The sequence below is a fragment of the Cyanistes caeruleus genome, unplaced genomic scaffold (assembly GCF_971803275.1).
Source record: "Cyanistes caeruleus unplaced genomic scaffold, bCyaCae1.hap1.1 HAP1_SCAFFOLD_107, whole genome shotgun sequence".
NCBI lineage: Eukaryota > Metazoa > Chordata > Aves > Passeriformes > Paridae > Cyanistes > Cyanistes caeruleus.
In genome coordinates, this window is record NW_028255908.1 from 93,244 (window position 1) to 105,422 (window position 12,179).

Genomic DNA, 12,179 nt, shown 5'->3' on the forward strand with positions numbered 1-12,179 from the left:
ACCTCTGTTTCCACAGCCTATAATCAGCTGGGGAAAGGAGGCAGGCAAACAACTCTTTTAAGTCGTGGGGGACCATCTCGTTCGCGGAGAAGGTGGCTTTTAATAAACCCTTAAAGTATTCACTTCTCCTGCCGAACTCTTTCTGGGCTTTGCACAGCTCCCTCTTTGTCTGGAAGGAGAAGGGTTCCCATTCTCGGTACCTCCCTCCCCTTCCTCTAAAACTGACCGGTGTGGCAAAGGGAATCACTACCTGTTCCGGGTTCTGGTCCTCAGGCCTGTCACTTCCTGTCCCCGAAGCGTGGGAACCGGATGGGACAGTGTGGGAGCTGGGAGGAGGGACGTGGGAACCAGGAGGAGGGGCGTGGGAACTGGGAGGAGGGGCGTGGGAACCGGGAGGAGGGGCGTGGGAACCGGAAGGAGGGGCGTGGGAACCAGAAGCCGGAAGAGGCGGGGCTGGAGGACCGACTGAGGAGAAGGGCTGAAGGGAGGAGCAGCGGCCGGAAGGGGTGGGGTTTTGGGAGGTCACACTTTGGAGACACGCTCCCGAGGAGGAGGAACCACCCAAGGGGAAGTGGGAGGAGTCAGGGTAGGATGGAAGGGAGGGGCTAGGGAGGAAGGGTTTGGTCATTGAGGGAAGAAAGGGGTTCTTGGAAGAAGGAGCAGAAGGGGGGGGTCCGACCATGCGGTCCCCGCCATCTTGTGCCCTTTGGAGGCCATTTTGAGGGTTAGGAGACGGGTCAGGGAATATAGGGGAGCATTGGAAACTGGGGGAAACTGAGGCACGGGGGTTAGAAGAGGAATCAGGGAATATGGAGGAGCCTTGGAGACTGGGGGAAACTGAGGCATGGGGGTCTGAGGGTAAAAACTGGGGACTTGTAACCTGGGAAACGTTTAACTGAGGGCTGATAACTGGGGAAACTGAGGAATGGGAAGACACTCTGGCAGCTTGGCCAGGGCTGCCAGGGCAAGGGTTCTGGGAGAGACATGGGGAGCCAGGGATCCTGTTACCCTTGGGGGATCCCTGAACAGGACAACTTGCCCTGCAGGTCGGTCTGCAGGTCTCCCTCAACTCAGGATCAGGGGGAGAGGTACATGGGGATAAGGAAACTGGGGAAACTGGGGAATTGTGTGGCGGCTGCTTCTGCATTTTCTTTTCCTCTATTACAGCAGACCGAATTAAAATAAATAATGTTACAAATTTTTCCACTGAATTATCACCTCCATTAACTATTTCCGTTAATTTGGACCCAACCACATTCCAGAATTCTACAGAATTTGCTTTGTCTGGGGTTACATTTGGGAAATGCAGGAACAGCCATCTCACAAACTTCTTTACCCTCCCACGAGAAAACTTCTTATTCCCCCCCTCAAGGGTGCCCACAATTTGGTAAAAAACTCTCTTTTGCTGTGCTGAAAGACGTGCTCCCATCTTGTCAACCCTGGCACAGCAATCCCACCGCTCCCTGCAACCAAACAACAAATCAACTAAAATAAAAATACGGGTCCAGACCGGGCTACACACACACTCCCCCCGAGGGAGTTTTCACACACTGGGCGCCCCCTTTTCCCACACACAGGGACCACTCACCCAAGTCCGGACAGTTGTTGCAGGCGACGTCCACACCTCCCGAGGCGACCATCTGCACGTCTGACAGCTGCCGCCTCGACCTCTGGGAGCGCAACTCGGCAAAAATGAGTCTGCTACTACCAGAGCAGCTGCCGCTCACGGTCTTTGTGAAATAGGTCCACCAACCTCTCCGGGGGTCTCTACGCCTCGCGAGAGGCCCCACGTTGGGCGCCAGCTGTCACTGCCCGCTCGGCCCTTCACGCCCCGGCTAGCTTGTGCCAAGCGTCAGCGGCAGGAGTGGGGAACCAGGTGAGCACTGTGTGGCTCGACCTGGAACCTCTAGAGCTCCTTTGGGCTCGGGCTCTATAGTGTGCAGGGCGACACGAGGTGCAGTAAAGGGAGAGAGAGTGCTCGGAGTTCTCCAATTTCCCAGGAACAATTTTATTCCAGCAGGTGCAGGGAGAAGGCGATGAGGGACAGGGCTGGGATCTCGAGGAGAAAGTCCGAGCCGAGACCCTGGGCACCTCTGTGCGCCAGGTTTTAAAGCCCGTGGGCGGCTCATACAGCAACCAATAATATGGCAGCAGGGGAGGTGTTGTGGGAAGGGGTTACAATAGTCAAATCCAATGGTAGGGACTTGGGGGAGGGAGGATAGCCATACAACCAATAGGGCATCGAGTAAGGGGTGATGAACAGGGAAGGAACCAGAACAAAAGGTGTGGTGTACATAGATTGATAGGGCTTGGGGGTAGGACCAAAGTGATGGATGGGGAACAATCTGGAAAGAGGGGAGAGGTTTACAATGACAGGCAACTGGGAACAACTATATTGGGATAGTGGGGAGTAACTGGGACAAACCAACTCTAAACTCAAAGAAGGTGAACAAACATACTTAATGAAAGTAAACTAACAGGCGGCAACAAATCTCCTCCAATATCCACACAATTTCAGAAATATCCTTCCAAATTCTTCACGTCTCATCAATATCCCACAACATTCCGAAAAAATCCCACAAAATTGCAGAAAAATGCCACAAAATGGCAGAAAACTCCCACAAAATTCCCTAAAACTTCTCAAAACTCTACCAAATTCCAGAAACATCCCACAAAATCTCCTCCAATTTCCACACAATTCCAGAAATATCCTTCAAAATTCTTCAAGACTCATCAATATCCCACAACATTCCAGAAAAATCCCACAACATTCAGAAAAAATCCCACAAAATTACAGCCAAATCCCACAAAATTGCAGAAATGTCACAAAAAAAATCCTTAAATCTTCTCAAAACCATATCAAATATTTGAAATATCCCACAAAATCTTTACCAAGTTCCACAGAATCTAAGATAATCGACTCAAAATTCTTCTTGTCTCCTCAATATCCCTCAAAATTCCACAAAACCCCCACGTAATTCCAGAAACAGCCCACAAAATTTAAGGAACAATCCCACAAAATGGCAGAAAACTCCCACCAAATTCCCTAAAACTCCTCAAAACCCTACCAAATTCCTGAAACATCCCACAAAATCTCCTCCAATTTCCACACAATTCCAGAAATATCCTTCAAAATTCTTCAAGTCTCATCAATATCCCACAACATTCCAGAAAAATCCCACAACATTCAGAAAAAATCCCACAAAATTGCAGCCAAATCCCACAAAATGGCAGAAAACTCCCACCAAATTCCCTAAAACTTCTCAAAACCCTACCAGATTCCAGAAACATCCCACAAAATCTCCACAAATTTCAATACAATCTAAGAAAATTCCACAAAATTCTTCAAGTCTCCTCAATACCCCACAAAATTCCATAAAAATTCCTCAAAATTCTTAAAAATGTTACCAAATTCCAGAAACATCTCATAAAATCTCCAACAATTTCCACACAATTCCAGAAATGTCCTTCAAAATTCTTCAAGTCTCATCAATATCCTACAACACTCCAGAAAAATCCCATAAAATGGCAGAAAACTCCAACAAAATTCCCTACATCTTCCCAAAACCCTACCAGATTCCAGAAACATCCCACAAAATCTCCACAAATTTCCACACAATCTAAGAAAATTCCACAAAATTCTTCGTCTCCTCAGAATCCCACAAAATTCCCACAAAATTCCACAAAATTCTTAATAATGTCAACAAATTCTAGAAACATCCCACAAAATCTCCTCAATATCCCACAAAATTAAAAGAAAACCCCATAAAATGGCAGAAAACTCCCAACACATTCCCTAAATAGTCTCTAAACTCGACCAAATTCCAGAAACATCCCACAAAATCTCCACAAATTTCCACACAATCTAAGAAAAATCCCACAAAATTCTTCAAGTCTCCTCAATACCCCACAAAATTCCATAAAAATTCCTCAAAATTCTTAAAAATGTTACCAAATTCCAGAAACATCCCAAAAAATCACCTCCAATTCCCACAAAATTCCAGAAATATCCTTCAAAATTCTTCAAGTCTCATCAATATCCAACAACATTCCAGAAAAATCCCACAACATTCAGAAAAAATCCCACAGAATTGCAGCCAAATCCCACAAAATTACAGAAATGTCACCAAAAAAATCCTTAAATCTTCTCAAAACCATATCAAATATTTGAAATATCCCACAAAATCTTTACCAAGTTCCACAGAATCTAAGATAATTGACTCAAAATTCTTCTTGTCTCCTCAATATCCCTCAAAATTCCACAAAACCCCCACGTAATTCCAGAAACAGCCCACAAAATTTAAGGAACAATCCCACAAAATGGCAGAAAACTCCCACCAAATTCCCTAAAACTTCTCAAAACTCTACCAAATTCCTGAAACAGCCCACAAAATCTCCACAAATTTACACACAATCAAAGAAAAATCTCACAAAATTCTTCAAGTCTCCTCAGAATCTTACAAAATTCCTTAAAAATACCACAAAATTCTTAAAAATGTTACCAAATTCCAGAAATATCCCAAACAATCTCCTCCAATTTATACACAATTCCACAAATATCCTTCAAAATTCTTCAATCTCATCAATGTCCCACAACATTACAAAAAAATCCAACAAAATTGCAGACAAATGCCACAAAATTGCAGAAAACTCCCACAAAATTCCCGAAATCTTCTCAAAACCCCACCAAATTCCTGAAACATCCCACAAAATCTCCTCCAATTTCCATAACATTCCAAACCAATCCCTCAAAATTCCAGAAACATACAAAAAAACCTCCTGAATATCCCAAAAAATTTAAGGAAAAATTCTACAACATTCCGAAAAAATCCTACAAAATTCCCTACATCTTCTCAAAACTCTACCAAATTCCTGAAACAGCCCACATAATCTCCACAAATTTCCACACAATCTAAGGAAAAACCCACAAAATTCTTCTTGTCTCCTCCATATCCCTCAAAATTCCACAAAACCCCCACGTAATTCCAGATACATCGTGCAAAATTTAAGGAAAAATCCCATAAAATGGCAGAAAACTCCCACCAAATTCCCTATATCTTCTCAAAACTCTTCCAGATTCCAGAATCGTCCCAGAAAATCTCCTCCAATTTCCACACAATTCCAGGAATATCCTTCCAAATTCTTCAAGTCTCATCAATATCCCACAACATTCCAGAAGAATCCCACAACATGCCGAAAAAATCCCACAAAATTGCAGACAAATGCCACAAAATTGCAGAAAACTCCCACAAAATTCCAGAAAACTTCTCAAAACTCTACCAAATTCCAGAAACATCCCATAAAATCTCCACAAATTTCCACACAATCTAAGAAAAATCCCACAAAATTCTTCTTGTCTCCTCAATATCCCTCAAAATTCAACAAAACCCCCACGCAATTCCATAAACATCCCGCTAAATTTAAAAAAAAATCCCATAAAATGGCAGAAATCTCCTACCAAATACCATAAAACTTCTCAAAACCCTACCAAATTCCAGAAACATCCCACAAAATCTCCTCCAATTTCCACAAAATTACAAAAATATCCTTCAAAATTCTTCACGTCTCATCAATATCCCACAACATTCCGAAAAAATGCCATAAAATTGCAGAAAAATGCCACAAAATTGCAGAAAACTCCCACAAACTTCCCTAAATCTTCTCAAAACTCTACCAAATTCCTGAAACAGCCCACATAATCTCCAGAAATTTCCACACAATCTAAGGAAAAACCCACAAAATTCTTCTTGTCTCCTCCATATCCCTCAAAATCCCACAAAACCCCCACGCAATTCCTGATACATCCCGCTAAATTTAAGGAAAAATCCCATAAAATGGCAGAAAACTCCCACCAAATTCCCTATATCTTCTCAAAACTCTTCCAGATTCCAGAATCGTCCCAGAAAATCTCCTCCAATTTCCACAAAATTCCAAAAATATCCTTCAAAATTCTTCAAGTCTCATCAATATCCCACAACATTCCAGAAGAATCCCACAACATGCGGAAAAAATCCCACAAAATTGCAGACAAATGCCACAAAATTGCTGAAAACTCCCACAAAATTTCAGAAAACTTCTCAAAACTCTACCAAATTCCTGAAACAGCCCACAAAATCTCCACAAATTTCCACACAATCTAAGAATAATCCCACAAAGTTCTTCTTGCCTCCTCCATATTCCCCAAAATTCCACAAAACCCCCACGTTAATCCAGATATATCCCGCAAAATTTAAAGAAAAGTCCCATAAAATGGCAGAAATCTCCCACCAAATTCCCTAAAACTTCTCAAAACCCTACCAAATTTCTGAAACATCCCACAAAAATCTCCTCCAATTTCCACACAATTCCAGGAATATCCTTCCAAATTCTTCAAGTCTCATCAATATCCCACAACATTCCAGAAGAATCCCAAAACATGCCGAAAAAATCCCACAAAATTGCAGACAAATGCCACAAAATTGCAGAAAACTCCCACAAAATTCCAGAAAACTTCTCAAAACTCTACCAAATTCCAGAAACATCCCATAAAATCTCCACAAATTTCCACACAATCTAAGAAAAATCCCACAAAATTCTTCTTGTCTCCTCAATATCCCTCAAAATTCAACAAAACCCCCACGCAATTCCATAAACATCCCGCTAAATTTAATAAAAAATCCCATAAAATGGCAGAAATCTCCTACCAAATACCATAAAACTTCTCAAAACCCTACCAAATTCCAGAAACATCCCACAAAATCTCCTCCAATTTCCACAAAATTACAAAAATATCCTTCAAAATTCTTCACGTCTCATCAATATCCCACAACATTCCGAAAAAATGCCATAAAATTGCAGAAAAATGCCACAAAATTGCAGAAAACTCCCACAAACTTCCCTAAATCTTCTCAAAACTCTACCAAATTCCTGAAACAGCCCACATAATCTCCACAAATTTCCACACAATCTAAGGAAAAACCCACAAAATTCTTCTTGTCTCCTCCATATCCCTCAAAATTCCACAATACCCCCACGTAATTCCAGATACATCCCGCTAAATTTAAGGAAAAATCCCATAAAATGGAAGAAAACTCCCACCAAATTCCCTATATCTTCTCAAAACACTTCCAGATTCCAGAATCGTCCCAGAAAATCTCCTCCAATTTCCACACAATTCCAGAAATATCCTTCCAAATTCTTCAAGTCTCATCAATATCCCACAACATTCCAGAAGAATCCCACAACATGCCGAAAAAATCCCGCAAAATTGCAGAAAAATGCCACAAAATTGAATAAAACTTCTCAAAACCCTACCAAATTCCTGAAACAGCCGACAAAATCTCCACAAATTTCCACACAATCTAAGAAAAATCTCACAAAATTCTTCAAGTCTCCTCAGAATCCCACAAAATTCCTTAAAAATTCCACAAAATTCTTAAAAATGGCACCAAATTCCAGAAATATCCCAAACAATCTCCTCCAATTTCCACACAATTCCAGAAATATCCTTCCAAATTCTTCAATCTCATCAATGTCCCACAACATTACAAAAAAATCCAACAAAATTGCAAAAAAAGCCACAAAATTGCAGAAAACTCCCACAAAATTCCCTATATCTTCTCAAAACCCTACTAAATTCCAGAAACAGCCCACAAAATCTCCTCCAATTCCCACACAATTTAAGAAAATTCCCACAAAATTCTTCAAGTCTCCTCCATATCTCTCCAAAATTGCACAAAAGCCCCACGTAATTCCAGACACATCCCGCAAAATTTAAGGAAAAATCCCATAAAATGGCAGAAAACTCCCACCAAATTCTCTAAATCTTCTCAAAACCCTACCAAATTCCAGAAACATCCCACAGAATCTCCTCCAATTTCCACACAATTCCAGAAATATCCTTTCAAATTCTTCAAGTCTCATCAATATCCCACAACATTCCAGAAGAATCCAACAACATTCCGAAAGAATCCCACAACATGCCGAAAAAATGCCAAAAAATTGCAGACAAATGCCACAAAATTGCAGAAAACTCCCACAAAATTCCAGAAAACTTCTCAAAACTCTACCAAATTCAAGAAACATCCCACAAAATCTCCACAAATTTCCACACAATCTAAGAAAAAACCCACAAAATTCTTCTTGTCTCCTCAATATCCCTCAAAATCCCACAAAACCCCCACACAATTCCTGATACATCCCGCTAAATTTAAGGAAAAATCCCATAAAATGGCAAAAATCTCACACCAAATTCCCTAAAACTTCTCAAAACCCTACCAAATTTCTGAAACATCCCACAAAATCTCCTCCAATTTCCACAAAATTCCAAAAATATCCTTCAAAATTCTTCAAGTCTCATCAATATCCCACAACATTCCAGAAGAATCCCACAACATGCGGAAAAAATCCCACAAAATTGCAGACAAATGCCACAAAATTGCTGAAAACTCCCACAAAATTTCAGAAAACTTCTCAAAACTCTACCAAATTCCTGAAACAGCCCACAAAATCTCCACAAATTTCCACACAATCTAAGAATAATCCCACAAAGTTCTTCTTGCCTCCTCCATATTCCCCAAAATTCCACAAAACCCCCACGTTAATCCAGATATATCCCGCAAAATTTAAAGAAAAGTCCCATAAAATGGCAGAAATCTCCCACCAAATTCCCTAAAACTTCTCAAAACCCTACCAAATTTCTGAAACATCCCACAAAAATCTCCTCCAATTTCCACACAATTCCAGGAATATCCTTCCAAATTCTTCAAGTCTCATCAATATCCCACAACATTCCAGAAGAATCCCAAAACATGCCGAAAAAATCCCACAAAATTGCAGACAAATGCCACAAAATTGCAGAAAACTCCCACAAAATTCCAGAAAACTTCTCAAAACTCTACCAAATTCCAGAAACATCCCATAAAATCTCCACAAATTTCCACACAATCTAAGAAAAATCCCACAAAATTCTTCTTGTCTCCTCAATATCCCTCAAAATTCAACAAAACCCCCACGCAATTCCATAAACATCCCGCTAAATTTAATAAAAAATCCCATAAAATGGCAGAAATCTCCTACCAAATACCATAAAACTTCTCAAAACCCTACCAAATTCCAGAAACATCCCACAAAATCTCCTCCAATTTCCACAAAATTACAAAAATATCCTTCAAAATTCTTCACGTCTCATCAATATCCCACAACATTCCGAAAAAATGCCATAAAATTGCAGAAAAATGCCACAAAATTGCAGAAAACTCCCACAAACTTCCCTAAATCTTCTCAAAACTCTACCAAATTCCTGAAACAGCCCACATAATCTCCACAAATTTCCACACAATCTAAGGAAAAACCCACAAAATTCTTCTTGTCTCCTCCATATCCCTCAAAATTCCACAATACCCCCACGTAATTCCAGATACATCCCGCTAAATTTAAGGAAAAATCCCATAAAATGGCAGAAAACTCCCACCAAATTCCCTATATCTTCTCAAAACTCTTCCAGATTCCAGAATCGTCCCAGAAAATCTCCTCCAATTTCCACACAATTCCAGAAATATCCTTCCAAATTCTTCAAGTCTCATCAATATCCCACAACATTCCAGAAGAATCCCACAACATGCCGAAAAAATCCCGCAAAATTGCAGAAAAATGCCACAAAATTGAATAAAACTTCTCAAAACCCTACCAAATTCCTGAAACAGCCGACAAAATCTCCACAAATTTCCACACAATCTAAGAAAAATCTCACAAAATTCTTCAAGTCTCCTCAGAATCCCACAAAATTCCTTAAAAATTCCACAAAATTCTTAAAAATGGCACCAAATTCCAGAAATATCCCAAACAATCTCCTCCAATTTCCACACAATTCCAGAAATATCCTTCCAAATTCTTCAATCTCATCAATGTCCCACAACATTACAAAAAAATCCAACAAAATTGCAAAAAAAGCCACAAAATTGCAGAAAACTCCCACAAAATTCCCTATATCTTCTCAAAACCCTACTAAATTCCAGAAACAGCCCACAAAATCTCCTCCAATTCCCACACAATTTAAGAAAATTCCCACAAAATTCTTCAAGTCTCCTCCATATCTCTCCAAAATTGCACAAAAGCCCCACGTAATTCCAGACACATCCCGCAAAATTTAAGGAAAAATCCCATAAAATGGCAGAAAACTCCCACCAAATTCTCTAAATCTTCTCAAAACCCTACCAAATTCCAGAAACATCCCACAGAATCTCCTCCAATTTCCACACAATTCCAGAAATATCCTTTCAAATTCTTCAAGTCTCATCAATATCCCACAACATTCCAGAAGAATCCAACAACATTCCGAAAGAATCCCACAACATGCCGAAAAAATGCCAAAAAATTGCAGACAAATGCCACAAAATTGCAGAAAACTCCCACAAAATTCCAGAAAACTTCTCAAAACTCTACCAAATTCAAGAAACATCCCACAAAATCTCCACAAATTTCCACACAATCTAAGAAAAAACCCACAAAATTCTTCTTGTCTCCTCAATATCCCTCAAAATCCCACAAAACCCCCACGCAATTCCTGATACATCCCGCTAAATGTAAGGAAAAATCCCATAAAATGGCAAAAATCTCACACCAAATTCCCTAAAACTTCTCAAAACCCTACCAAATTTCTCAAACATCCCACAAAATCTCCTCCAATTTCCACAAAATTCCAAAAATATCCTTCAAAATTCTTCAAGTCTCATCAATATCCCACAACATTCCAGAAGAATCCCACAACATGCGGAAAAAATCCCACAAAATTGCAGACAAATGCCACAAAATTGCTGAAAACTCCCACAAAATTTCAGAAAACTTCTCAAAACTCTACCAAATTCCTGAAACAGCCCACAAAATCTCCACAAATTTCCACACAATCTAAGAATAATCCCACAAAGTTCTTCTTGCCTCCTCCATATTCCCCAAAATTCCACAAAACCCCCACGTTAATCCAGATATATCCCGCAAAATTTAAAGAAAAGTCCCATAAAATGGCAGAAATCTCCCACCAAATTCCCTAAAACTTCTCAAAACCCTACCAAATTTCTGAAACATCCCACAAAAATCTCCTCCAATTTCCACACAATTCCAGGAATATCCTTCCAAATTCTTCAAGTCTCATCAATATCCCACAACATTCCAGAAGAATCCCAAAACATGCCGAAAAAATCCCACAAAATTGCAGACAAATGCCACAAAATTGCAGAAAACTCCCACAAAATTCCAGAAAACTTCTCAAAACTCTACCAAATTCCAGAAACATCCCATAAAATCTCCACAAATTTCCACACAATCTAAGAAAAATCCCACAAAATTCTTCTTGTCTCCTCAATATCCCTCAAAATTCAACAAAACCCCCACGCAATTCCATAAACATCCCGCTAAATTTAATAAAAAATCCCATAAAATGGCAGAAATCTCCTACCAAATACCATAAAACTTCTCAAAACCCTACCAAATTCCAGAAACATCCCACAAAATCTCCTCCAATTTCCACAAAATTACAAAAATATCCTTCAAAATTCTTCACGTCTCATCAATATCCCACAACATTCCGAAAAAATGCCATAAAATTGCAGAAAAATGCCACAAAATTGCAGAAAACTCCCACAAACTTCCCTAAATCTTCTCAAAACTCTACCAAATTCCTGAAACAGCCCACATAATCTCCACAAATTTCCACACAATCTAAGGAAAAACCCACAAAATTCTTCTTGTCTCCTCAATATCCCTCAAAATCCCACAAAACCCCCACGCAATTCCTGATACATCCCGCTAAATTTAAGGAAAAATCCCATAAAATGGCAAAAATCTCACACCAAATTCCCTAAAACTTCTCAAAACCCTACCAAATTTCTCAAACATCCCACAAAATCTCCTCCAATTTCCACAAAATTCCAAAAATATCCTTCAAAATTCTTCAAGTCTCATCAATATCCCACAACATTCCAGAAGAATCCCACAACATGCGGAAAAAATCCCACAAAATTGCAGACAAATGCCACAAAATTGCTGAAAACTCCCACAAAATTTCAGAAAACTTCTCAAAACTCTACCAAATTCCTGAAACAGCCCACAAAATCTCCACAAATTTCCACACAATCTAAGAATAATCCCACAAAGTTCTTCTTGCCTCCTCCATATTCCCCAAAATTCCACAAAACCCCCACGTT